The sequence below is a fragment of the Sabethes cyaneus genome, chromosome 1 (genome assembly GCF_943734655.1).
Source record: "Sabethes cyaneus chromosome 1, idSabCyanKW18_F2, whole genome shotgun sequence".
Taxonomy (NCBI): Eukaryota; Metazoa; Arthropoda; class Insecta; order Diptera; family Culicidae; genus Sabethes; species Sabethes cyaneus.
The window spans coordinates 13928846-13952221 of NC_071353.1; the positions used below are offsets into that span (position 1 = coordinate 13928846).

Consider the following 23376-nt stretch of genomic DNA (forward strand, 5'->3'; position numbering starts at 1 on the left):
ACATGTCAGGTTTCGGTGTGTAGCCCTTCCGAGTTTGGTTCACCTTCTCATTAAACTTGCGCGTGGCATTAGCTCGGAATAGTTGTTCTAATTCTTCAAGATCTCTGTCCTCCTTTTGGCGCTTTTTCATTCTTAGGATCCTGGTCAACTCGTTCCTAGCTCGTCGGTATTTGGCCAGGTTCTCTCTAGTGGCAATACTTAGATAATTTTTCCAAACAGTTTTCTTCCCTCCACCGCTTGTTGGCATTCCCCATCAAACCAATCATTTTGTGTACTCCGAGGCTCAATACCTAGTGCCTAGAGGCGAACGACCACTATGGGGTCTATATTCCGCATTATCCAGTCATTTACCAGGCCGCGAGGGCTTGTCATCATTAAACCAGCGACACACGTTTCACGTAATCAGTGAGTGTCGTTGGTTTAATGATGCGAATTTTTGAGTTACATGGTCAGTCTCTCAATGCAGAACTCTACTAGTTGATCACTCTCAGCTGGGAGAGGCAGAAAGAGTCAATAGGATAGGATCGTAGCACTAGTCACGCAAATGTCCTGTACTCTCACAGCTGCATCCTATAAAAACAAAAGGAAAAAGGGAATGTAGCACTTTAACTTTTTAGATAGTTCGTATATGAATGTGTCGTCTGTGTTTGGGAAGCAAAGGGAAAAAACGTATAGAGAATTGGCATTTTCTCTCTTATCATAAACTTTTACTATTTAGTGATTGAAATAGAATATTCTCTTTCATGCGAATGAATAATTCGTGAGAAAATTTTCGATCAGTTGATGTGAAAATTTTGTTAATCCGTCAAAGAACGAATGAGTTTAAAGTGTTCAGAACCTGAGTATATTTCCACTTACAGACTTACCTTCCTATAGGACGTACAAAAATGAAATATTGGCATTGGCATTTGAAACCCCAAACTTGTCCCCAGACTTTGTAATTTTGTGATAGTTAATAATTAATAAATTTATTAAATTCAATCAATTTAGAACGACACAAGGATACTTTTTTTCACATGAGGGAAAATAGTGTGAATTTATGTAATTTACGATTTAAAATCTCTGATCTGAATTTATGTCATGATACTTGCCTAATCTTTTCCTCTGCTTTACAAACTACAAATGTATTGCTTTGCTAGTGTGAAACTTCAGTCCACCACGGGGCAACGTTTTCATGGGGTCCCGTTCGTGCGCTAGCCGCGTTTTTAATTCTTCATGTGATGCACTTGAAACCATTTCTCCACTTTTGCAGCCATACTGGCTTGTCTAGTGTCTGTATTCGTACATATACTATCATTTTGCCATTGAACCATCGAAGCTATGAAAGAAAAACACGGCTCTAGAAAAAAAAGCATTTCGCCTCGGGACAAGTCGAACCGCTGCGCTGCGCCGGTTGATGCCAAGTTTAGATTCATCATGTTTGGAATGTTGCCCGGTGATGCTGCGTGGCCGGGTCTGGCGACCATCCGGGTGCACTTGAAGCTTGTAGCCCGGGCTTGCGTGGGTATGAAAGAGAGAAAGAGAGCCCATGAGTGAAGCAACCAAGCAACGAAGCCTATGCCTACGAGTGTAGTTCTGAAACTTGATTATCGAGACAGGACGGCGGAGTTGGTTGGAAAGCTTTTTCGCTTCGGCCATCATCAACTTCGAGGGCGAGCAACAGAGAGCGAGAGACTGTACTAGACGATTTATCGTTCTGCTCGTTGCCGATGTGGTACGGCGTGGACCGGTTTGGTCACCTCTGGACAGAACCGGCCGGTCGACGATGGTCTGGACAAGGGAAGGGACACTACCGTTGAATTTCTTGCTTTACGATAGAAATAAAAAAAAGCTGTGTTGGGAGCTGCAATTGTACTTGATGTTATAAAAATTCTACACTAAAGAAGTGGTTCACAAAGCGACAACTTAGTTTATATTAAAACAAAATTAAAAATCTAATGTTGCTGTGCCATGAAATGAAACCGGTCAACCTAATTTTATGTAAGTACAGTTTGAAGCAAAATATTTTAGTTACCCAACAGAAACAGAAACTAACTTCTGAGTGATATTTTATTTCAACTTCATCACGATCGAAAAACTTTCCAACTGTCGAATGGATTTGAGTTCGATAAACATGTTTATTTCGTACACTGTCGAGGGTTTCAGTTTCGCAAACATCAATTGTTTGGTTTGCTTGTCGTTCGGTGAAGGAAAAACATTTTGGCACGATCTGACACTAAACCAAAATGAGTTTCGCTTTGCGACGCATGCTAATGCCAGGAGAAAGCTGTGTTGCAATGCGTACAGCCGGATAAATAGATGGCCATGACGTAACTGTGGGCCGAATAAAGTCTTCTCAACCAAAAAATCGCGGAGAAGGAATAAAGCTTCGTCTTCAAAAATTTATTTGAAGACCCCAAGGCCAAGGCAAACTCAGAATTTCTTAAGTGCCGAACAGAATTATACGCCACCACATCCGTTAGTAGCCATTCGGTAATTAACCCATGGGAAATCTGTCAAAATAACGCTGTTGGATGCGTTGACGCTGTTTGGCCCTTACTCACTTTAGTATTATCTAATTTTTGGAACATGCATAAGAGTTTTTTTTTTGTTGAGGCAACAAATATTTTGTACAGTTTTATAACTTTAAAACAATCACGTAGAAAAGCAAACTCCAGCACTAAAAATAATATTATAGAGCACTATTACTCAGACATCTCCATCGGTTATGGCTTTTCGGCTGCGCAACCAAAGTTTGATTGTTTTGTTGCAAACAAAACATCTTCTATTTATGCGTAAGTATCCTCGTTCCATTCCTCGGCACGTCTTTCCTTTGGCAAAAACAAACAACCCAGTTTCTGAAAGTTACTCATCCATCCAACCATCCATCTATCGACCGTCAGCTGTTAGTAAGTAGTTATTTGGCCATTTCCGCGCGGAATTCCACATTAGATATTCAGTGGGAAGTGACCAACCGAACCTCGACATTGCACGACGGCCACAGACGGGGAACAGATTGCTTTCGGTGCGGCCCGCACCGCACAGCATCGTTTATTTTTTGGGCAATAATTCATCAGCGGAGAAAGTTGACTAACCTGTTGCGAGCGGACCGCGAAACGGGTTTACCTTGATTTCGGAATGTCATATTTTGGGTTTTATGGTGGGTGATGCGAGTGCACCTACAGCGAGAATGGCCAATTGGAGGCTGAGCCACGCACAGGGTGTGACCAGCACATTCACTGGCCTGACTGCGACGTTTGGTTCCCTGGAGAGTTGTCCTTACCATGAAATGAAATCTTATTTTTGTTTGACGGAAAATTTGTGTTAACTGAAGGTGCGAATTTTTGAGCACAGCCAAAGTTCGCATTGGTTCAACTGATAAATTATTATAGTTTCACAATTTAAACAACGGTAAATTTTATTAGTTAGTCTGTTGTCGGTAGCTTACGTAAATTAGACCAATTGGGCATATAGGGTATGTTGCTGCTTCGTCGTAATTTCCTATTCCCGTCCTATCGAACACAAACTATTACAAATATCAGCGATTTTTATGACACACAATGCAAATTTAGTTATTCGCTTATATATTAGTTTGTTGACTATCATACGCGATCAATCAAAGTGAGCTGAGATATATTTAAATGCTTTTTTTTATTAAAGAATTCCTACCAGCCAAATTTCCTACGTTTTTTCGTGTGACGAAGAAGAAAATGTCGACTAATCGTTTCAATTTCCGTCATTCATGCATGAAAGTAACTCACGCAACGCATTGTCGTTATTCTGCAGCCGAGAAAACTTGCATGACCAGCAGAAATTTTTGCAAAATAACATTTGTCATGCCGTCCTACACAAATACATGCGCGCTAATTTCGTAAACATTGTTGTGATTTTTAGTTCGGACGATGAAAAATTTTGATGGACGGATTTTAAAACGGTATGTCGAATTTTAGAAATAAAGTCAGTTGCGTAATTTCATTAAACTGCTTTTATAATCGCTTTTTAGTGATTTCAAAGTGCACGGATCGGAAGATAAGTGTGTTTGAGTCAAATCAGCACAAGAACTTTTGGAGTTTTCATTAAATCCATCCAAGAAATGATGAAAATTAGAGTGGCTTTGCTCACTACGACGGGAATTAGAAATGAACCCTACATATTTGTATGTAAGGAAGTAAATAAATTTGGAGAAAAGTCTGGTTAATAGCCATGTAGCCAGCGTCTCAAATAGCAATTAGGGCTTTTGATGACTAAAATTGATCATAAAAGGCACAATAAGAGTGCTATAAAAACCGAACTGTTACCACTAATTGACTGCAACCGCTAGTAATACTGCAATAACGAAAAATTGACATCACTTAACATTTACGGTGCACCATTAAGTGTAACAAATGCAGTGTGACAAATAGGTTAAATGATTTGGAGTGAAACTACCTGAATATTTACCTTAAAGTGGCCCTATTTTAAAATAAAGACTTTATCTCATATTTATCATGCTTTTGTTTTATTTGTTTGTTACTGTTTTCTTTGTCTTAGGTTATTTTTGAACGCTAATACACTAAAACTCAATTCAAATTATAGCTTTAACTACTTGATTACTGCGTATTTCAAAGAACTTGTTTTTCGTGGCTTTTAGCGGTCATCAAAGAGTATTTTCAAATCTTTAGTATCCAGGCCTATTGAGTTCAAAACAAAGCAAAGTTCCTAAAAAGTTACTAAAATATATGTTGAAGTATTTCAAATTACAGTAAACCAACAATACAAATACCTCATAAATACAAATTCCTCATAAATGCCTACTTACTTCTAACAGCATAGAGCCGAGGTGGTTCGCGCCGTATCAAGAATTCCTCTCCACTGACTGTATTCGGTCCTGGGCTACTCATCGTCGATTCGCGGGCGTCTCGACACACTCAAGTTGATTTCAACCTCTATTCCGGATGCCGGAGGGATTCTTTAAAAGAACAGACTTCACTCCCTACTAGCACGGTTGTTACAAACCAGTTGTGGTAACCGATTTACGACTAGTTTCAGTCATAAATAAGTTTCTACAACCATAAATGCGAAAAGTGTGCTACTTGGGACTGCATAGTCGTTCAGTATCCTTGCGGCGTGGCCGGCCCACCGTCTGATTAGCGTTTTGCACTTCGTCAGTATTGTGCGGTTGCGAATGCTCCTTGTTCAAAGCGTTTTTCGGAGGGAGAAGTAGGCTCGACTTCCAGCTTGAATGCGTCGTTGAATCTCCTTGCCATCGATTTGAATTACTATCGATAGCGACCAGAGATCCCAACCACTCCCAATTTATCGCCGTCAATAATCACCCACAGTCCGTGGGAGGCGAGCGTTGTTTTCTCTGAAGCATCTTACTACCATATATTTGACTTTCGACGCATTGATTTCTAACCCAATCCTCCTAACCTCCATTTTAAGTCCTGCGTAGATTGCCTCTGCCATCCCAAGGTTTCTAGTAATGATATTGAGGTCGTCTGCGAAGGCTAAGAATTGGCTAGGAGTTGGAAGATCGTTCCTCTCGTTTCAATGCCTGCTCGCCGGATCACGACTTCAATAGCGATGTTGGACAACCTTCAGGACAGACCATTCCCTGGTCGAAACTCTCGGTATGATTCGAAGGGACTCCAGAGTGCCCTCTGAACACGTATGATAGAACATCACTTGCTCCAGGGTAGCATTGAACAGCCGCGCCAGGTGGACCGGAAAACCGTCGTCGCGCATTATCTGCCATAGTTGTCCGCGCTCGACTGTACCGTATGCTGCCCTGAAATCCACGAAAATATGATGCGTGGGTACGTTGTACAGCACTCGTGCGCCCAAGTAACACTGCAACTAGAAAAATATTCAAAAAACAGTTGCATTTAAATCATAAAGAAGTTTAATGGAAAACAAGATGTTATAAAAATGTTTTATTTCAAACGCCGATGTTTTCAGCCAGAATGACAGGTTAAAGTTGTATTTCGGTGGTACAGCTAAGCTTTTATCGATCATTTACAACTGAGTAGTCGCGACTACGAAAGTAAAAGAGATTTTTAAGCCTATTCGCACTCACACGAAAACCCATGCCGAATTGTCAAAACTTGCGTGAAAACAAAAGCAATAATACTTCCTTCTCTTTTTGTGTCACGCAAAAATCAAACAAATATCAGCAACTTCGCAGTCGCGGATTGCCGGCATTGAACAGCGGGCGAAGTGATGACGATGAGTACAGCGCAGATCAATAACTTTGACACATTATTGCAACATTGCAATATTTTATTGAGCTTAACAGGAAATTAGCAGTCATTAACTTTTCGTCGGAGAGCCCAATTTCTGAAGAAGTTTTTGGGCGTAAAAGCAGGATTCTGTTAATAAAAATATATTGACTGCACTTTTCTTGCCAATCTGAACACAGCGAATATATTTTCATGAACAGAATTTTTGTTTCAAACAAAAAAACTGCCTTTGGAATTGGCAAAATCGATGACGACTTATTTCACCTTAAATGCTCCAATTTATGAGTTTTCCGAGTATTTTTAAGCGCAATTTAAGTTCTTTCACAAATAAAAACTAACTGTGAATCAGTTGTAAGTTAACGCAAAACAAAATTCATACAGTACAACTTTTAATTGGTTTCGAACTTTTCGGCTATCGGTGTGCTCATTTGTACCCAATTTTCTATAAACATGGCTGATGACTGCCCCAACATATAATGTAATAGATCAATATTTTTGTGTCGTAGAAAAAAAGGGGTATAAAAGGGACATATAACATAATTAATATGAAATATCCCACAAGTTTTCAAAGAAATGAGCATGTTTTGTGAGATTGTCATAGAATGATATTTATTTCGATTCCCCTCAACTTTTGCTTATAAAAGTAAATCTTGAGCGCATCAATTTTTCGGAAGTAGAATGGCAAAGTTCACGATAAATTTAAAATCGCACTTTAGTTTAAATTATGTGAAGGCTACAACGTAGCTTTGAGTGATTGATGAATTACCGAATTTTATCTTGCGAAAAATGTCTGACATTATTTTGCTTGTAAATACATAACTTCAGGGAAATGTCAGAAAAAAATCCCTTCAACAGTTATTTACGCTTTTCTGTTGGTAGCACAAAAGCCATGCAACGCATAGGCGTCACTTTGAAATATTTCACAAACATGTTAGATCGTTTTTAGATCGTTTCTTGCGCTTTTTCAGTCGGAAATTGGTTTTAAATGAGTATGCGAAAACGAAAGGTCAGCGATTAGCTTTGTTTTAAATCTGTTATCAATTCTTATTTAAAACCAATTGTGTTACTTGGGCGGTAATTCCTCTAGTCGCACCTAAAAGATTGCACGACCGCAGTTATCTGTCAGACTACACGTGGTTTCCTAGGTGGTTGCTATAAACAAAAATGCAACGTTGCCGAATGACACCTCCCTCTCTGCATTACGTAGATACATTACAAACAATTATTACAAATTTGGCTAAACTTTGACGTATTGGACACGTATTCGATAAACTTGTGGTTTGTTTGTAAAAATTTAAATGTTTTTCCCAAAATCTAACGGAAGCGCCGGCCACTACTATTTAGGTGCACGCGTTTTCCTAGGTTTACTGACTAGTAGGGACTATCCTTTAGTTAAGTCCGAACGAGCGACAGCGAGTAAAGACAGCATGTACCCCACGTTTTTACAGGTTGAAGGCAGTGAATATTTTCGGCCAAATATGACATTCGCCCTTTTATGATTCGGCCTTTTGTGATTCGACCATTCGTGATTCGGCTATTAGATATATTATGCCATTTGTAATTTCGGCCTTTTGTGATTCGGCCATTCGTGATTTGGCCATTTGTGTTTCGGCCATTCGTAGGTAATCCTTTAACATCACTATAGGTCCGAAAAAAGCGAAAATTCAGCGACCAATTGGAAAGAGCGGTTTTATGACACTCTTTTTTTCCAAAAAAAGTTTACTTTACTTCTTTATGGAAATTAACTCGCAGAAAAAAATCGGCCGATGTAAAATTTGCGATGTGTGCGATGTAAAGTCAATATCACGAGAAATGCCTTAAATACTAAATAATTTATTTTTAAATTTTATCATCTAATGCATGTAAAAATCTTTTTGGCACCCACATAGGGTGTACAAAATAGTTTCAACGATTTACGTATTTTCAAAATCATAGAGTACACTGAAAAGTTTTGCAATTCATTTATTAGATTAGTCATTTTCGCTGCCTTCCTTTCTTTAACAATATAGATATTGTGCAGGAAACGTTCCGTGAGGTTCCCTGATTGCAATCAAAACGTTATACCATGCTAATAAAAGCACTGATTTACTAGGAATCAAATCCTAACGGACGGCTGTCCATTGGCGTTCATTAAAACATAAGCTGACGTAAGTTTAGAAAAGGAACTGAAAAGCGAGCTCTAGACAGAGGGCTTGCTCAGCAAGATGGATCAGCAAAGGTCCATTCAGTGTGCCCGGTACGGTTTACGGGTCCGCCCACGTGATAGTCTTCCAGACACGCAAATCTACCATGTGCTCTGGCGGGCTGCATGATTCATACCTACTCATGAGTTGTACAGTAATATCGTGCGAAAACGATGATCATGATCACTCCTGCCTGGTAAATACGCAAATAGAACGAACGGTACTTGCAAGATTTATTGCAACTTACCGAACGCTTGATAGCGTGCAGCAAAGCTTCAAATGTGACTCCGACGATGAGAAAGAAATGGTGCTCTGCATTCCATGATCCGCGCAATCATTGAAAATTTTCTCGTCTGCTTTTCTTTGGCAAAATAAAATGTCATTATCCGAAAAAGTTACGAGGAAAATAGTTGCATTGCAAGCGACTCTAAAGGGCCAAACAGAATGCTGCGTCAACGCGTCCGTCAGCGTTATTCTGACAGTTTTCCCATGGGTTTACTGTCAAATTGACGCTGACGGATGCGTTAACGCTGCATTCTGTTTGGGCCTTAAGAAGCGCATTCCGTGCGTTCCGACAGTGTTCATAAATCATATCCAATTAGCGCTCGTCAAGGTCAACAGTTTTGAGCCAGCAAAAAACGCGCTGCCCGACATTTCAAAAGTGTTAATGAAATTCCATCTCCGCAGCAGCAAACATACGTTATGTCATTTGTTTTAATGCCATCCAAACTGCGCGTTCGTTTTACCAACTGGGCCGGCGTCATCGCGCTTAAATACATAACGCCCAAAGCTCATTAGAGCTAGCATTAACAACACACCTGCAATGATCACCGGGTCGGTGATGGATAATCACTGAACCGATCCGAAATATGGAAGCGATTGCACCACTTGGCCGGACGACGAGCTGATTAATGCATCGGCTGCCATCTCGAGCACATCCACCGTTTTGGATGAAATTTAGGTGTCAGACCCTTTCAATGGCAGTTCACTTATACTCACGTGATTTATGTTTTTACAACTTTTTTATTCGATAATCGATAGTGCTAGTTGTATTTTTTTTCAACAAACATTGCTGTCTGTGATATGGTCTACAACATGGAAAGGAAGGTAAGTTCATCACGTAAAAGTTACACAGAAGTTATGTATTTGTTCACTGCATTTGTTACACACAGTGGTGCATCGTAAATGTTACGTAATCGCTTGTATTACTAACTGCTGCAGTCTAAGTAACAATTTGTTTTCTTTTGGACTGTTATTATGGTTTTTATGATCAATATTGGTCATCAAACCATCCATATGTGTCTAATACCCAAGTAACAGTTCTGAAGCCACTTGATTTTATTTGAATTTTTTAAAGGTATTATGGCGGTATTAATCGTATTCTCTGGTTTAATTATGGTGTAACGCCAGACTCTAATGATACGATTTAAAAAAATACGTATAGCTGGCAATAAAACCGTAAAAACCTGGTAATAAAGCAAATTTATTGTGGTTGCTTGTTTATACCACTAGTTTGTTGCGCCACATGTTTTCTAAACTTGACAGATTTCGCGCCAACTTGACTAGAGTTTGGCATAACCGTTTCAAAATCAAATGAAACTTGGTGGGTGTAAAACCCACGTCTAATTAAGAAACTTGAGTTTTTCCGAAATTGGTTCAAACTAACTGTTGGAAAGGGCTTAATTTTTTCTCTGATTTTTTAAAAATATATCTCGAAAATTATAAGACCTGTAAAAAATGATCTATGACTGACTTTCAGAAAGCATTCAGAATTTTAATACTGAAAACTAAAATTTCACACTGACAAAAAAAGCATTTTTAAAACTAAAAATCGATTTGCCAAAATTGGGTATCTCAGAAATGGATGAAATTTTTTTCAAGACAGACAATTATGCGGCCTATAAGTCTTCCATCATGGTAAGATATACTTACATCTAACAAAAACTTTTTCATGTCAATGTTGAAAATTTAAGGTAATTTTTCTCAGTATATAATATCGTAAGTGCGTCTAATTCTGCGCACCGTATATTTTCATTAGAAATATTCTCAAATTAACAACAAAATGCATACACATTTTACTAGATACGTCAATTACGATAACAATTTGCAGGAATTTGGAAGTTTTGGCTAAAATATTGGGTGCGCAGAATTACGGTATCAACGTGAAACCAAAGCATGTACCCAACGTATTTTCAGGTGAATATGACGTTCGGCCATTCGTGTTTCGGCCTTTTGTGATTCGACCATTTGTGATTCGGCCATAAGGTCTTGCACGGGCGAGCATAACCTCACTTCTTTGACGTCTATCAGTGGTTTGTTTACATGGACTTGGACCATGGGTTAACATGGTTGAAACTGAATATTGCTTAAGGCCTTAGCGGCAAGTCAGAAAAGCACATGAACTGCCATTCCGAGTAGTTTGGAGGGTGACACTGCTGCATAATACGCTTTCAAAACGTTTAATTTCAATTTATGCATATCGTGTTCGCCTAACAAATAGTAAACAAACCACGAGTGGATGTCAAATGGGTGAATTGCGTTCATTTCGGTTCACTCGTGACGTCACCTTGCAAAACCTTATTCGTGATTCGGCCATGGATTACCTACGAATGGCCGAAACACAAATGGCCAAATCACAAAAGGCCGAACGTCATATTCGGCCGAAAATATTCACGGCCTTCAACCTGCAAAAACGTAAGGTACATGCTGTCCTTACTCGCTGTCGCTCGTTCGGACTTAACTAAGGGACTATCCCTAGTAGTCAGTAAACCTAGGAAAATGCATGCACCTAAATAGTACACTCGCGGCCTGCGGCCGTCTCTCCCTGAATCATATAGGAAACATTTGCTACTAACACGGTAAATAGGTTACGCACCTTATAATGAACGAAGTTCATTTGCGCTTATTGGAACAAAGAACTATCAATCATCTATACTCTATAGTAAATAGTTGTTTTGCTCATTTTGTTTTTTGTTTGATTAAAGTTACTTTTTAACCACTTGTCAATTCATGTTTTTCATTGAATAGTTATTTGGGCATTCCGAAAAAATTCGGCCTTTCGTGATTCGGCTATTCTTGATTCGGCCTTTCGTGATTCGGCCTTCTGTGACTGCTGTTGAGATTCGGCCATTTGGATTTCGGCCATTCGTGATTCGGCCATTTGTGTTTCGGCCATTCGGTGCCAGCCCGTGTTAAAATACAAATCAACCTTTTTTCGCGCTTACTTTATAATTTTGAATCGATGCGTACTGTTCGATACTTTCTAAGCATCGATGTATTTGGACAGAATGGAAAACTATCGAAAACTAGCTGATAATCGCTATTACTACTCACATTCACGGATTCTCACTCCACAGAAAACCGGAAAACAGGAATTCAGGAACATTCAATAGTTAGTGAATGAGACACAACACAAATAATTCTTACAAAACGGATGGTTTACCTTTTAAACCGACCGGTTTCGGGAAATATGTTTCCCATCAACGGGGTGATGTCCAACTGACTATCTTGAAGAGATAGAGCATCTACATCCTTAACTTGGTCAAACTGAAGAGTTGCGATATTATTGGAGCATCGTCCTCGTTCATTACCAGTTGTTCAGCTGTAGATATCTGCTTAGACTCCCAGGCATTTAACTGTGACGATTTTCGCACGTTTTTTTACATTTTTGCACTGTCCCAGTCTATTCGATTACTAACATTCCTCTGATCTTAATTTAATGAACGGCATTCGTATAAGTTCAACCAGGGTTCCAATTTTGTTGGTTCTGAAGCTTTAATAATAGAAAAAGGAACTTAGTTTTCTTAGTTGATCGAGCCGAATCGTCTGAATCGGCCATCGTCAATAAAAAGTCACCGGAAATAGCGTGTTGAACTACCAGATCTAACCTCATTTTTTTATTATCAAAGGATAACAGCGTGTCAGCTCCCGATCTCGAAGAGATCCGACGAGAAATCCGTTAGCTGAAGAATAAATGAAGAGCTGCCGGAGAGGACCGGCTCCCAGCAGAACTCGACAAAATTGGCAAAGAACCACTAGCAACGGCACTTGACTGGATAATTTCAAGGGAGGAGAAATGGATGAAAGGTGTGGTTCGTCCCTTCGATAAAAAGAGCGATCGGTTCGATTGGTGTAATTACCGCGGCATTACGCTGGTCAACGCCGTCTACAAGTTGATTTTGTTACGTGGTCTGTCCTCAATAGCAAGAAAACTCGTAGGGTAGCAGCAGGCGGGCTTTATGGGGACCCGCGCTACTACGGATCAAATTTCGAAAACCGTCTTGAGTACAAGTAGCCAACTCCTCCTAGCCTGCGCAGACAACCTCGACATCATTACTAAAATCCTTGGGACGGCCGGAGCAATCGACGCCAGACTAAAAACGGAGACTTTGGAGGATTGGATTGCAAATCAGTGCGTCGAAGGCCAAATATATAGTCGAAAGGGGCTCTAGAGAAAACAACGTTCGCCTCTCACGGAAACTGACCATTTCTTCGCGCAAAATTTTTAAAAAATCATTTGAACAAGGTAAGTTTCCTAATATTTGGAAGCAGTCATTGATATCCTTAGTATATAAAACAGACGACCGTCATAACGTAAGGAACTATTACGGAATTACGAGCTTTCCCTACTAGCACAGTTGTTACAAAACAGTTATAACAACCGAAATACGACTAATTCCAGTCACAAATAGGTCGCTGCAACCAAAAGTGTCAAAACTGTGCTACTTGAGTTTCTGCTGCCTGCGTCAAAACTGTTTGAAATAATCGTGAGTGGAGTGATTTTCGTTCCGTTTGCACAAGCTTGATAGAATTTACTTCGTTTTGCATTTCGGAAATGGAGAACAAGAAGCAAGTTGATGTAATTTACACGGACTTAAAAGCTGCTTTTGATAGAATTGATTATGCCATGTTATTGCACAAACTTTCCCAGCTAGGGGCATCACAACAGATGATTCCGTGGCTAGGCTCGTACTTGCGCGGAAGAGTGCTGCGTGTGAAGCTTGGTTCCTGTATTTTCCTGCAGTTTACGAACATGTCCGCAGGGTAACAATATGGGTCCACTGCTCTTCTCGCTGTTTTTCAACGATGTTACCTTTCTATTAGGTGCTGGCTGCAGCTGTCGGTTTTTTTAAAGAGCGGTTTTTTAAAGAGCGAAATATTTAGTTAAAATGAAAAGCTGCATTTTGTTTTTTGGCAAAACTCCAAGCTACTATCTTCGTTATACGAAGTAAATTATCTTACTGCAGCGATCAATCTTTTCAAATGCCGTTGTCAAAATAGTAAAATAGTAACAAACCATGATACTCACGGAAATTCAATATGGTTACAATGATTCACATTAAAGTGGACATGAGTAATGAATTTTTTCCTTTTTTTTCAAATGGCACCCGACGCCGACAAATAGTTGAAAAGTTTTCCTCCATAACCCTACCTTTCTAATAATTATTCCTAAAAAACAAGCAAAGATGAAGCACTACTAAGTCAACTGTACTGTATCTTAAATATAGTTAAAAAGTGCCGTCACGCAACAAGAAGCACCCACAATATGGCCTCCAAACAAGACCCGATAGATAGAAGTATTGCTCAGTTTTGGACTTCACCTGCCTAGCAACTTATGAAACCTGCTGCAATGCAAAGCCCGCGACGTTTTCTCCAGTTTTTTCCCTATAGCAGTGAGAGTTGCCGTGGCAGAAAAAGGTTTCGGAAGCTTCAACCTACCACCTTAGTCATCAATCGAGAATGCTTTGTTCCGACGAGCGCCAGTGCAGTGGAAAGTAAAATGCAACCAGCCAGCCAAGTCGGTTTGTACTTCCATAAAGTTGCATATTTAAACAAACGACAGGCTAATGCATCTCCCTCATCGTTCGCGCGCGCGCTATGCATTCTTCAGCGCCGAGACGGTACTCAATTCGAGTGGGATGTAATTATTATTATTCACGTCAACAGTAATTTTAATGCAGATTTTTTTTTCTTACGGAGAGCAATTGTTTATCACATGGCCATGTACCAAAATAGTGCACTTAAAGGTGGCATACGTGGTGCCATGTTCAATTAGATAACTGTCGGGCTTGCCATTTTGGGAAACGTGTTTGTGCGCACGTTTGCTGCATTTAGCACCGAATGGAACCGGTGTCCCGAACTTGGCCGTAGATCATCTTGGTTGCAGCTAGCTAGAGCATCACATTGGTTGCACGATTGTCTTGCCTGGTAAACCATACAATCAAATTGTTCCTGCATGCTTTAAAATCGTTAGATTGTCCAGCTTGCAGCTTTGGCCAGTTATTCAGAGGTGACTAATGGCGGCGATAATGTTGATTGATGATCTGGAAAATACAGCAGGACGTTTGCATGCTTGCATTGATTGTTTGTTGTTTGCTTCGTTAAGTAAGTCGAATGTGACTGAAGTTTACTTTTAAAGCTTCCAGTTTGCTGGACATTACATAAAACTTAATTTTCTTAATATAGGTACATAGTAGGATATTTGGAATTTGGCCGCAGAATCGACATCCCAGAAAACTAGTCTGGCTGCATTACGGGGTAAACTCATCACGCTTGGTGATGTACAGTAATTAATTTCTATAAAATTTCTTACCGATCGAGATTTGGCACACACGGTGGCGCCTCCTTCGCCACGGTGAATGACCCACCACACTGCGCCATTGTTGTGTGTGGATGCCACGGCGAAAAAAAAATGAAGACGAAATCGAACCACGATTCGAGCAATCAATTAACGTTAATAGATGGAAAACGATGTCCGAGTGTTTGTTTTGTTTACAGCAAGTAAATAAAGCCATCGTAGATCGGTTTTTAGTTTCTTCGAAGTTGCTTTTGCCTTTGCCTTTTGCCGTGGGGCAGCAGCAGAGCAGCGGCAGCACCTGTGTACCGCCCACCTTTCCGTTCCGGAGTGAATACCGGTTCGGTTCGAGATCGGTAGGCTTTTTCGACTAATTTTAATGGTCCAGAGAAAAGAGAAATTTTATATTTGTTGAGGCTTATTTTTCGCTATTCAATATTGGCAGCTAGCGGCAACAACAACGAACAGATTAGGGCATACCTAACTGTTGAAGTTACGCACTTTGGGAAGCAAAGACCCAAACAAGGTCGAAAGGCCTTCCGTTTTTTTTGCTCACTCGTAGTTGTAGTTTTTCACCGGCCTGCCTGGCCACACTTTGGTTGGCCGGATCGGTTTCGACTTGAATTGCACTTTCCAAATCTCACTTTGTCTGCTGCAATTGACCTTGCGGTGAGATGGTGTGCACGTTGCAGGCGAAAATTTGCGAAAATTTCACTGCCAATTACTGGTGGGAAGGAAGCGGTGGTAAAGAAATTAAAATAAGTGTGAACGATTTTTCGAGAGGACTGCGAAACTGTGTTGATCCATCCATGGTAGTAAGTAATCAATTGCTGTAATGATGATGATGTCCAAAGCGCTTTTATAGTTTGATTTACTCCTCAGATGGTTTTTAAAACGCCGGACCGGTTGTATGAAGATTCCCGTTCCCGTTATTCGAAGGTTATGAACCGAATGACGATGATGAATGATTTAAATGGTTAGTTTAACACACCCAAATTGTATTGTCCATGCATGAAAATTCGGACTCTAATCTAATTGCGAAATCTAATTTATTTCAATCAATCTAGAAGAGGCGTAACTTTCAGTACGGTTCACTGAGGCCGGACTAGTTTTTCAACATTTGCGGTCTAGGTACGGTGCGGCGCGGCTGCTCTGCCTGTCAGTTTTGAGGATTCGCTGGCCAGCCAGCCAGCGCTTCTGCTGGAATGTGGAAGAAACGCAACATAGCGAACGGGAAAAATTTTATATATCTGGTCTGGTTGGGAAGTGTGTTAACCTTTTCTCGCCATCGTTCGACTAATTACTTAATCGGTGTCGAGTGGACCACTCTGTTGTGAGTGCATTCGAACAAAATGCATGTACATAGCTGGAAAAGGTACAACCGTTCATCACACAGCCCAGTCCAGGTGAATCAGATTTGAGTCATCGTGCAAAAATGTCTAGCAATTGTATCCGTAATTAGCGGAAGAGCCTTAGATAGACTTGTTGAGATTGCTGTTCTCGCCCGATGATGTGATATTTTTCTAGAAGTGTTCTGACATTTTTAGTCAGTTTGTCAAGGCACTGTTATATGGCCGACGCGACGTTGAAGCTGGACATTTGTTTCAATATCTTTTTTTTTGGTGAGTAATTTTAGAAACGTGCTGAAAAAACATGTGTTTTACATGTAACCTTCTGTAAAAACATGTGTTTTGAGTCTTTCGATAATCGCCTAGAACCATATGCTCTTGTAAAATGCAACCAACATACGCTAAGCATGCAAAACTTATTTGTAAAGAATTTCCTAAGAAAATCCTCTATAGCTCTGCACTCGATAGAGATTTAAATGTCATTTCTTTAGCAAAATTTTTTACCTTTATATTTTCTATAACTTTGCCGAAGAAACCATGTGTCTATCTACGAACACAAAAAAAATGGACGTGTATCGAGCCTTTAACGAACGCGAAACACATAAAACGTATGCTTGCCGTACTCTCATTTAGGTGGTTGGGGACGAACGGAACCCATACAAGTCTATAGTAGGGTAGATGCTCCAGTAGTTGTGGTAGTACCTATAGTGGTGGAAACTCGGATTATTCCGTTATTATTGCAGATTTTGGTACAAGTTTGATAGGTATCGAACTACCAGTACCAGTATTATTGGTAGGCATCAAACTTGTATCAAAATCTGCAAAAATAACGGCATAATTCGAGTTTCCACCACTATAGGTACTACCACAACTACTGGAGCATCTACCCTACTCGACTTAAGACCTAAGCGCTGATTTCATAAATCCACTTGCCCCATTTTACTCCATGGGCTCGTGAAGCTATGGAAATTTAGAGCTTGAATATGCGATAACTCTGCAAGTAAAGGTCCAAGAGATATGCGGTCTTCTGCAAAAACGTGTATTTTGAGTGGTAATTCGGTAATTGTCTAGAACATTATATTCTTGTAAAATGTAACTAACAAAGGCTAAGTATGAAAAACCAAATTTTAAAGAAGTTTTCAAGAATATGCCCTATAGTTCAGCACTCGATAAAGATATTAATTTTATTTTTTCAGCAAAGTTGCTTGTTTTTACAATATTTGCTACTTTGCTGAAGAAACTATGTCTATATTTCTTAACACAAAAAAGTTATTTTTTTCTTTTCATTATAGTAAGCGATAACTAACTTTCGACAGTTGTAGATTAAGGGGAATATTTATACGAACATAAGTGCTGAAGACCATAAATAATAAAACGAAAACAAGAGCCCTTTTGGACTACTGTGCACTGTAACTCTGATCTGTCGCGTCAGTTTATCCGGAAAACCATGTTCGTGCATTAACTGCCATAGCAGGTCTCGATCGACTGTATCATATGCTGCTTTGAAATCAATGAAGATGTGGGAGGATGGCATATTGTACGTCCGACAATTCTGCAAAATCTGTCGAATGGCAAAAATTTGATACGCAGTTGCGCGAGCCGCCATAAAGGACGCCTAATAATTCACAGCGAAACCCTGAACTATCAGTAACAGCTGTTACCAACGTTTCTTGGCCCATGTTTATAAAGCTCTACCGGTAGGCGGTCTTTACCGGTGCATGGTGCTCCCCCAGCCCGTTATTTTAAAAAAATGCTCCATGAAATCGGACCTCACCAGTCGATTCGTGAGGTTGTACTGCAGTTCTGGTGCAATTTTCAAAATCCTCCTACGGTGGAAATTTGAGTTACGCCCTTTTAAGTGCCGTAAGTACTAAAAACAATGTAAAAACGACAAAACACTATTGCAAATCACGTGTTAAACTGCTAGTTCACGAAAAAATCTGTAGAAAGTGCTCTACATATTTTAGATTCAATATTTCATGATATTTATTGTATAATTGAAATAGGTCTCTTACTGAAACAATTTAATTTGAAGAATATGATTTTAACTAGTATACGTGCAAACCAGAAGGTGAAATTTGACAAATTGTATTGTTCTTTTCTATATGGAACTAACTAACATTAATAGTAGTCGAATTTATACGTTTAACATATTAGATATTCAATAAACTGCACTTATGCTCTTTAAACTTTCAAACTAGACTTACCAGCAGCTGTAAAGATCATGTAATGTTGTATCTGAAATATGTAAAGCACTTTCTACAGATTTTTTCGTGAACTGGTGGTTTAACACGGTCTCTTTGCAATTGCAACACGGGTTTGCAATGAGTGTTTCGTCATTTTCACATTATTGTTAATACTTACGGCACTTAGGAGGGCGTAACTCAAATTTACACCATAGGAGGATTTTGAAAATTTCACCAGAGATGCAGTACAACCTCACGAATCGACTGGTGAGGTCCGATTTCATGGAGCATTTGCATTCAAGACGAGCAAAAGTAACGTGGTTGCATTTCATTGAGTTACATAGCGTACCTCCGATTAGCTCTCAATTAGACGCGAGGCGACGCACGAGGGATACAGCTAATTGTAAATCTTTTCAAGTTCAACTTCAAGTCCGATTTCAAATCCACTTTTAAGTTCAATTTAAATCCAATTTAAATTTATTTCTAATTTTAAATTAAGAAAACTCCTAAGAAAAGTCGGAAAGTTATCTTCTGTTACATGGAAGTTTTTTGAAATATGTTTTTTGTTTTCTTTGTCATTTTCTATAAACGGCGGTTTCTCCTGAAAATTAAGGCAAATTTTTTTTCCGTCTCCGACTCCGAAAAACGGAAAGAAACACTGGAGCAAACGTGACAAAAAATAGACAAATGGGGCAGAAAAAGAGAGAAATTGTGAGAGACAAAAAAAAAGAAAAACTGTCATGAAAAAAAGAAAAATCGTAACACAATGCGAAGGAAAACGAAATGTGAAAAAAGTATAAAAGAGGAAAATGGGGGGCCCTGTAGCCGCAAGGTTACCGAGTCTGCCTTGAAAAGCGAGTGGTCGTGGATTCGAATCTTAGTAGAATCAGGCCATTCGATGTTAAATGACATTAACGTGGGTTTATTCTCAGGCCCCTCGTCATCCTTCCTACTGCATTCTGCATTTACTAACAATGGAGCCTCTTGCCAGGGCAAGTTATAAGAGTGTTACTTGCTTGAGGTGCGAATGAAGTTCTTGTTCAACGGCAAATTATAACTAGTCTGCGAACTTCTTGGCTCTAGAGCAAGATTGGTTAAAAAGTAAGACGAAGAGTAGAACGAAAAAAGGGATGAAAAAGACCGACACTTTAGGCACTCCAAAGCGATGCAGCAAAAATAACGAAGTACGGAACAACACCTGGGTGATATCACAATCGGTCAAAAAGCTGGTCGCAATGATAATATCCATACAAGAAAAAATAAAAAAGGAGAACATCAAGAGGATGAAAGACAAATCGGTAGAGAAAAGAAGGGAAAACAATAAAGAAAACGAGGAAAACAAGAAAGAAAATGACAAACTGGACAGAAAAGAAAAAAACGGAACAAAAAAAACAGAAAAAGTAGAAAAGAAAAGGAGAAAATACGGGTGCAGGAAACGAGGTTTAAGAAACGAGAACCAAAAGAGAATTAAATAGACGGCAAAAAAATGAAACCCGAAGACAAAGCGAAAAAGAAAAAGAAAGCATGACAGAAAAGGAGCAAAAGCAGGACATAATAAAAGGAAGAACGGAGCTGACAAAAATGAACACAAGAAAAGGAGTTAACGGAACAGAAAATAAAAAAAAACGAGACAGGCCAAGAGGAAAAGCGAGCCTGAAAATGAGAAAAAAGACGAAGAACGGGACAAAAAAGAAAAAACAGGACTGAATAGAGCGAGAAACGGGTTTAGAAGAGAAGAAAAGTGGGAACGAAAAAAGTAAAAACAAGAGAAAAAAGAGGGAAATCTAGACAAATGGACGGGACGGAAAAAGCAAAAACACGTGATAGAAAAGGTGAAAAAACGGGTATGAGAAAGAGGAAAAGTGGAGTGGAAAATAAGATAAATCAAAAGGGAAAAGAAGATTAGCCAGAGAGAAAAAAAAACGATAGAGCAAAACGGAAAAAAGAGGTCTAAGAAAATATAAAAGGAGAAAGATAGGATAAAATGGGATAGCAAAATGAGACAGAAAAAGGAGAAAAGAAAAGCAGAAATACGTAAGTAAAAGTAAAAGATAAAACGGGACAAAAAAAGACGGATAAACAGGAGATAAAATAGGAAAAGCGGATGGCAAAGGATAACATGTGAGTCAAAAATAGAATAAACGTGACAGAAAAGTAAAAACGGAACATCTAAAGGAGACAAAACAAAACAGGCGAAGACGAAAATCGAATTACAAAAAATAAGTTAAAAACAAGATGAAAAACAGGATTGCAAATAAGAAAAATGGCACACTAAACGAAGACTGAGGCAACAATGAAACAAAAACACGAAAAAAACAAGAGAAAAAGAGTAAATACTGAAGGAAAAAGAAGAAAAGTGTGAACAAAAACCAAGAAAACGGTACGGAAAAGAAGAAAATCGATACAAAAAGTGGAGAAACGGGACTGAAAAAGAGAAAAAAGAGTCTGTTTATGCTGGAGTTCGAACGCTATGTACAGTACCGCCACGCTTCGTTAAGTCATACCTCTGATTGTGCAGCAGAACGAATGCGTTCTGATCTTTTTCACATTTTCGTATCGATCAAGTTTTCTTGATTGACAGTAAACACATGGAAAAACTGTCAGAATAACGCTGACGGACGCGTTGATGCAGCATTCTGTTTGGGCCTTTAGTTTAATTAACATGTTTTATAACAATTTTTTGTATTTCTTTTAGCTTGATGATAAATTCCTTAAATTTAAGTGTTGAAATTGGTTCTCAAGTAATGTCCGGAAAACTAACGAACAGCGCCATGTTTTCATTGGATAAGTGTCAAAATTATTCGTGTGCTTGTTATTGAAACCAAACACATTCTGTTTTGTCTAGTAATTTGGAAAAATACTCAACGCACTTCAATTTATAATATAATGTTCTTAGTTTGCATTAACAATCTTCTAATCCAAGCATTTCTCTTTTACTTCACAGGTAATTTGCTGACGTGTTCCATCAAGAGCGGTAACGAGGAACAGCTTTAATCAGCCCAAAATTAACGGATTTTACCATAAATGTTATGGTAACGCGGAAGCAAAAAGCTAATCATATCAATGCACTAGGAAATACCTTGCTAACGGTTCGTTTTGTGGTGATTAAAAACACCTTAGAATCAGCAATGGCTGAATTTTGATTGCCAAAGTTAGTTACAGAGATAACATTCATATAAATTTTAAACAATATTAATCACCAGCCATTGTTTACAAATCGTACCTGCCAACGTGAAAATTAGTTGATTTATTTTCGTTCACTTCTGCTCTTCTATAGAAGCTAGAGGCATGGAACGGTTCTGAGAATGTATTTTTTTTTGACAATGGTGTTGGTCACTGTCAGCCATAATGTGAATCACAGTGTGCCATATCCGAAGGCGCTGCTAGCGTAACAACACGGGAAATCGAAGAACTTTTGTCGGTCTGTTCGTTACGGCCATGGTCATAAAAACAAACTCGTATCAAAACATTAAACGTGAAGTGCAAAGAAAAACAATCACTTCCCGCTGCTGCACCGTTCCGTGGTCGGAATGAAAGGAAGAAGACTTCCTCCCCGTTCGGCTGGTCAGTCAGGCCCCATAGCGCTGCGGGTAAGAATGCATAAAGTTCCGCCACATCATCGACAATTCCGTGGTGCATCGCGACTTGTGCGAGGAAAGGCTCCTCGTCACCATCTACGGACCACTGGAGAGCCACGTAGAGAGCACCGTCGGTCGGTCGCTTGCAGCCAGCGGTCCGCGCGACTACGCAGTCATTTGTATTCCCTGTAAAGCAGTCGTCGTCGTCGTCGTCGTCATCGTCATTCTCTTCGTTGAGTATGGCCGCTGAGAAGCCCGACGGAGCACAGAAAAGCATTCGCTTTTACCCGTCATCTCCTCCGTTACGACAGTCGACAGTGGCTGGCAGAGCCTATACGAACAAGAGCCATAGCGAATTTCCAAACGCGACGGCTAAAGAAGAGCATGAAAAAGTCGCTGAACTCTCGGTCGCCATGGAGGTTACTAAAAAGCCACGATCCGGAATGAAGCTGCTGAAGTTTTACTTCTCGGAGATAGTTGAAATTCCCAGCAAAACCAGCAAATATTCGCTTCTTTTTATTCGATGTGACACCATGCTTTGCATGGTCAAATTAAATCAGAAAAACGACTTTACTCAACCAAACCAAGTTTGATTCTGATAAAACAAATTTACCTCGGGTCTCACGTTCGCTGCTGGCGCTACTGCCAAATGGCCAACTGTCTTACCAACCGGCCACGTTTCACCTTTCCATTCGGTGGGTTGCATCCACAGAAGTTCAAGTTCACTTGCATGCCCACGTTTTATTTCGGTTGTATTGACACGTAAATTCTCACCAACCCATGGTCAACCGTACTGTTCACGTAACATTATTCGCTTTAGGTTTCCTATTGTTTTCCAGTAACTCATTGGGACTTATTACACAATCTGGCTGAACGGTAATATTATAATCAATGTAGACTCGTTAGTATACAAGGTTGAGGTTTTATTCGGCAAACTTCCTCGTGTTCACATCCATATTAAGAATTCTATTTTTGGAATCATTGTTAGACCACCTACAAACAAACATCTATTTTCCGCCAAAGAGCGCCACATTTACTACCCATTGTTCGGGCTGTTGCGGCTGCATTGTGCAACGGGCTTGGACAGGCGGCGCTATTTACTTGTAAGTTCAGTAAACGGAACTCACCAAGGCTACCGGAACGCCAAAGTCGTTCTAGCGGCGCACGGCGAGCGTTCGCCCGTGGTGCCCATGGTGGAACTTGTTTTGGATTTTGCAAAAATAATGACACCTCGAACCCGACTAGGTTTACCCACGCAGCAATTGCAGCTAGTTTTAGTAGCACTGATCCAGCAGAGTGTGTATGT

General features: G+C 39.7%; 1 protein-coding gene across 2 annotated transcripts in view; it reads left to right on the top strand.

The window, feature by feature from the left end:
* LOC128736550 (ATP-binding cassette sub-family G member 8) overlaps nt 1-23376 on the top strand; it is a 79553-nt gene that overhangs the window by 13108 nt on the left and 43069 nt on the right. The window lies entirely within an intron of this gene.